Genomic DNA, 6000 nt, shown 5'->3' with positions numbered 1-6000 from the left:
GACTTCCTTACATCAGGCCATACTTCTTAAATGTTTGACAGCCTCCCTATACCTACTTCCCTTTGGGACCAAGCCCTTTTTACAAGTGGTCTTTGAGAAAAAATATTCAAGATCCGAACTATCAAAGTCTTATTAGATTGATTTTGTGGAGAAGGAAAGAAAAAGAAGTGGAGACAGTAAGCATAGAGAACACTTTCAGGAGTTTTTGTTTTGTTTTGTTTGAAATATGGTCCACATCATATCAATCTGACGAAAATGGAAAATAAACCATGGGAGAGGATAGCGATTGTCTTAGGTACGTTAGAGAGAAGCTGGCCTGGCATTGCTGGGCAAAAGGGCTGAGCTGGCGCGGAAGCATCTTGGAAAGGCCCCAAGGCTAGGTATTTTCTCCCATTTGGTACAAAGGTGGCATGGACCTGTCGCAACCCTCTTTTCTCTGGGTCAGCAGTCCCTGAGGGATGTTGTGGGTCAACAGAGGGATTTGAGTGCACTCCTCAGGGCTGTTTTTCACCTTGGAAAAGGATTCCTTGTTTTTTATTGGCATTCATAATAAGCAAGCACAGTTAGTCTAAACACAGAGCTGGAGGGTACAGAACTTTGGTGTCAGCGCCCTAACACTTCCTTAGGCCAAGTGCTTTTGGAGGGACGCAGGCAGAAGCCTCATCACATGGCAAAAGACCCGGTCTCGTCTAGGCTCTGGGGCGGGAGGGTGCTGGGGAGTTCCTCTGTGGTCCCTGCAAAACTTCTCAGGTCTTCCCGTCTCGTTCCCTAGGAAACTAACCTAGCGTCGGTACCCAGGCGACCCTCCCGTGGCTGCCTGGTTGAACCGCTTGCCAATCCTCAGAACGCACGCGCAGAACGACAGCAGGCCTTTTCCCTGCCGGGGAGAAAAGACAGGCAGATTTGGGACAGCGGCCTTCAAGGGCGGCCTCTCATTGGCTGCTGTCATTCCACCCTCAGTCCCTATTGGCTGTGAGCTGCGCACGCGGCGAGCACGCTCCCACTGCGTCCTGTGGCAGTGGGGCAGCTAACAAACAGCGGCTCAGCCAATGGGAGGGCTCGGAGGCGGGGCAAGCGGAGCGCGGCTTGCGCACCCGGGCCAGAAGGTAAACAGAAGCGGAGCGCGTGCGGAGCGCTCGCAGCGGGGCGAGCGCGCGGAGGCGTTGCGTTGCTGACGGAGGAGCTACCTTCCTGCAGCCCGGTAAGGCTGCCGCCTGCCGGCCCGCTGCTAGCCTCAGCACCCCGGGGTTCCTTCTTACACGTTCAAGTGACAGTGCGGCCTGGGTACGGTGCAGCCCTTTCCCGACCAGGGTCTGGCTCAGTGAGCAGAGGGTTGCGCGTGGCCTCTGCGTCGTCCACGCACGTGGCTGCCTTTCTCCCAATAATGTTCTGAACTCTGAGACCCTCGAACTGTGTGCATCGGGCTTCTGGCTGCAGTTTGTGTCAGAACTACGACTTCTGTGCCGGAGCCAGCTGTTGGGTTTCACGCCTGGGGTGAAGTCTGGGAAGAAGTCCCTTCCTTGTTCCTGTTTCTTTTTGGTTCGTCCTCTTGTTTTTCCAGACACTGGTGGTCACACAACCAGTTTTGGCAGCTCCTGCACTCTCTTGCACAGACGCTGTCACATAACTCAGCCGAGCCACCTTCAGAGTGTGAGGGGACAGACAGAGAATGCTGTAGGGGGCGGGTCTGGGTTCTGGGACCCTCCATTGGCTGGGCTGCCTGAAGGGGCAGAGGCTGCGTGCAGACATCCAACCTGGGTTGGGCTTGCAGCTCTGTAGAAAATTGATTTAGGCTCACTTGGACTTGGTGACTGTGGAACGGGACTCTGGAGCTGGGGTGTGTCGGCCCAGCCTTCTTGCCGGCGGATTTGGACTAGTGATCATGACAGCCAGCCAGTTGTGCTGTGGTCAGTGGCCATGGTCAGTGGCCATGCTGACTGGGAGGCTGTTGGGAAACATTTGGAGTGAGGAAGGCACTTTTGAGAAGAGGCTAGAGGGGTTTGTTGGCTTACAAGAGCAGCGTCTGTACAACTCCGAGGGTAGCTTTGGATGCTATATTTAGCCTTGTGAATAACGAAGACAGCTGAATTGTGATCACTTGTGGACCAGGTGACACCAAGCAAAAGTGAGGCAGGCATTCTGTGCATTCTCTCTGGGCTAATGAACCACCTAGACAGAACTTCCCAATTCCAGACTATTAACATATTGGACCCAACCTTGTTTACTGTGCCTGTTTATCTTGTGCAGGGTGTGTAGCTGAATCCCTGGCTTGTATTGCTAGGCAAATAGTGACACTCACACGGCCACTCAATCCCACCAATTGTGACAATTGAAAATGTCTCCCAACGTTGCAAAATACCCCCAAGAGCAAATTTGGTTGAGAACTATGCAGGCAAGACTCAAGACAGGGTCACCCCATGCTGCCAGGACCTCTGTGCAACTTGCCCACAAGTAGTTGGGAAGTTTAGGACAGTGATATGTCACTGCTGTAAACAAATGGTGGAAGGCATGCAGATGGGGCTTTAAAGGAGAAACCCTGAGTGCACAGGGTGATAGGGGTAAACCCTTCCTAAGGAGACTTGGAGGCTGAAACCCTGGGCCTTTGTGCCTGATGAATGTGACTGGGTAGGCTCAAATTATGAGGATGTGAAAAACTGGTAGTTTCTGCCCCTAGGAATATTGGGAGACTTGGCAGGTTAGCACAGAAAACCACCATAGGATGGTTCTCTAACAGTGAGCAAACAAGTGGGCGCTGCCTGAATGCTGGCTAAGAGACTTTCTGAGCGCACTGTTCTTATCCACATAGTTTGCTTAGCCATGTGCGTGTGTTGTAATGTGGAAGGAGAGCATGCCTGTGTCTGCAGGGAGTGTCTGGCTGCACACCACAGGTATACATGCACACACATGCAGGTGTTTTGATGCAGTGTTGGCACACATGCAGTTTGTAGAATTCATTTGTAGTTGATTAGCACCAGAAACCATGGTCCCATTCTTCTTTTGTATAGAGCGAGAGGCTTTGCCTTTGGGTCTACATTTTGCTTTCTGTGGAACCTAGAATTTAGTATTAACTCCTAAAATGATGGCTGTTCGGAGATGATGAAAGATGATGCACTGGAAAAGAGAAATATCCTAAGCCTTTGCAGTGAATTTGTATTTTTGTGGGCATGTGTCAGGATTCTGTAGTCGGGGGAGGAGGAACATTCCAAGTAGGGGTTTTGTGGTGCTCTTTGTTACCTACAGGAAAAGATCTGGAAGGGAAATCACTTCCTTCTTCAGGGAGGTTTATTATTGGGAAGCTCACAGCTTGGCAGGATAACTTTCCGTTAAGAGCCACAGACACTGAGTTATCTTTGCCAGTTGAAACCAGAGCCGTGTGCAGAATTAGACAGGAATATTATAAGTGTTGTTTTGGCTTGGCAACTGGGAATAGTTCTAACATTCCTGTTAACAGTCAAGAACTGGGGAGAGCCAGTGGGAAAGGAGGGGGGGCTCAAAGATCCTGCTTCTTCTCTAGTTGGTTGTGTGATGGGAATGGGCGTGAAGGGGAGGGAGGGACAGCCTTTAAGGACAGGGTGACCTGAGTCATAGGTAGTAGAATCAGAGGAACCATAGGACTCAGCGTGTGGACTGAATATATACAGGTAGGATATGTGGGTCAGAGTTCTAGATGGAGAAGAAGTTGTGTAATGGTGTCAGTACTGGAAGTGGAGGTCATAAGAGAAGGAACTAATTTGGGGGAAGGTGACATGTTGGTATCAGACATAATGGGGCAGAGTGGCTTTGGAACTATTTTATTCTATCCGTTTTTATTAAGATAAAATTTGCATGCACCAAGTTCACCCATATCCCACACAATTGAAAAAAAAAATCATTAACTGCTAGCACCGTCAAAGTTAGAGTAGCTCCACCACCCTTCAGAGTTCCCTGTGTGCCTTGGAGTTGCCTGTAGTCCTGGGCTGTGTGTGCAGTGCAGATGTGGGTAACTCGGATCAGAGAGTCTACCTGGCCTGAGAATGGGGCCTTGACTAGCTCAAGGACAGGAGGAAGCAACCTAGCAGACAGTACAGAGTGGGGAAGCAGGAGGGCTAGGACCTGCGTGAGCTGGCTCAGCTGCGGACTGTGGAACAGGTGGAGGTCAGTTGAGGAGACCCACTGGCTTGCACTTCTGATGTCACAGAGGGGCAGTAGGATGAATCTGCAGGTGCTTCCCTGTGTTTGGTGCAGGGAGGCTGGGCAAGAATTGAGGGATTGAAAGGAAGGACTTATGTAAAAGAGGACAGGGATGAGAAAGGCCTGGGAGAGAGGGTCTGAGATGAGGGACCAAGATTTGAAGGTTCATATCTGATCACTCATGTTATAGAGTAGAAGGAGCAAGGGGGTTGTTACAGAGGGAGTAGGTCCCGGATTCAGTGTGGGAGGCACAGTCTGTCTCTCTCTCTCTCTCTCTCTCTCTCTCTCTCTCTCTCTCTCTCTCTCTCTCTCTCCGAGTCTCCTTTTCTCCCTACATGTTTGTGTGTCTGTGCATGAGTGTGTGTTTGTTTACGTGTGTGTTTGTTTACAGCAGAAAGGTGTGTGTGTAGTGTGTTTGTAAGAGTGTATACACAAGAGAGTATGTGTGTTTACAGAAGAGGTGTGTGTGTGTGTGTGTGTGTGTTTACACCAGAGAGATGTTTCCCCGTTTTCTACCCCTGTACCACACTGAACTTTCACTCTGCTTGCATCTTTGTGAAGTCAGCACAGGGCTGTGCCTCCCCTGCTGTTTTCATAGAATATCTACATGAGTTCTTCTGAATTCCTTTAAGAGTTATTCTCTCCAGACCTGGTTAAATCTGAAAAGACCACTTCAGAAAGAGCTCTGTGTGGCTCCTTCCTTCTGTCGCACTGTCTTGATTTACGCATGAGGAAGTGAGCCACACTGGTCCCAGGAGCAGTACCAGTGTCCCGGGGGTCACACATGGTATTTAAGCTGAAGCTGGAAACCGATCTGATCTTTGCTGTCAGTCTGTCAGCCTGTAGCTTGTTAAGTGCCCAGGAGCTAGAAGACCTGCTGTTCACTGGGCTGGTGATATGTCCTGGAGACTGTTCGCATAAAATGCCAGGTTCTGGCATGGAGAATGGAGGCAGAACCAATTGCTGATAGTTTGCCAATGGTTGTCATTTGACAGTACTCACAGACAACTCTGTTCTTTGAGAAAGCAAAAAGTAACTGAGTGGTTCTCACTCCCTGAGGTGTTGGTAGCTACCACTGGGCATCAGAGGGCAGGCTGGGCATTGCTGTGGCCAGGTTAGTTGAGAATGTCCTGTGAACAGCCAGAGCAGACTAGCTTCCTGGGCAACAGCTGCCTGCTTCCTCCGCTCTCCCCACTTTCCTCTTGTAGACCGGAGTGGGATGAATCTAGGAAAACAAGCTTGTGTCTGCAGACTCATGAAGTCAGCTTGGAGACTCAGGCAGCCTGATTCATAAAAAACACCTTTGAACTGGGGAGGGGGGTCAGGTTTGCTATTGCCATGCCCATGTATGTGCTAGTGGGTATGCAAGGCGAAGCACACAGAGGGCGCTTCCCTGTGCTCAGCAGTGGTGTGAGGAGTGTCTCTGTGTGTTTATGTCCACCATGTTTCCAAGCTGGCAGGCAGCATGCTGAACCAACTCTCTGGGGTGGTGCCTCATACCACATTGCTAAATAAACCACTCTGGTGAGGACCAAGCCTTTCCCAGCACTGCCTGTCTCCCTGACTCAGAAGTGATCCTGGACTTTACAGGGAGAACTTTTTTTTTTTTTTTAGGTATTAGTTATTTATGCTCTTTTTGCTTTTACTGGGTCTACAGCAGGGTACCTGCATGGTCACAGTGTTCATAATCACTCCAGTTAATGGTTCTAGATACCCAGTGCATGCCGTAAATACTTTCATGTGAGGGATCTAATCTACTGTTAAGTGCAGATGAGAAAACTGAGAGACAAAGCTAAGCTTATATAATTTAACTGCAAGTTGGCAGCAGAG

The 6000-nt window shown here is 49.9% G+C and overlaps 1 protein-coding gene across 2 annotated transcripts in view; it reads left to right on the top strand.

The window, feature by feature from the left end:
• Positions 1 to 1105: 1105 nt before the first annotated feature.
• Positions 1106 to 6000, top strand: part of Coq8a (coenzyme Q8A) — a 29817-nt gene continuing 24922 nt past the window's right edge. The window contains exon 1 of one of the 2 annotated variants that reach the window (XM_021197787.1): positions 1106 to 1201. The gene's annotated coding sequence lies outside the window, so the exon portion shown is untranslated. Of the gene's footprint in view, positions 1202 to 3600; positions 3642 to 6000 lie in introns of those variants that run through there. The other variant, XM_021197788.2, reaches the window with a different exon arrangement.

Source organism: Mus pahari, chromosome 5, assembly GCF_900095145.1.
Source record: "Mus pahari chromosome 5, PAHARI_EIJ_v1.1, whole genome shotgun sequence".
NCBI lineage: Eukaryota > Metazoa > Chordata > Mammalia > Rodentia > Muridae > Mus > Mus pahari.
The sequence above is the reverse complement of the archived record's forward strand: the minus strand, read 5'-3'. Positions and strand labels throughout refer to the sequence as shown.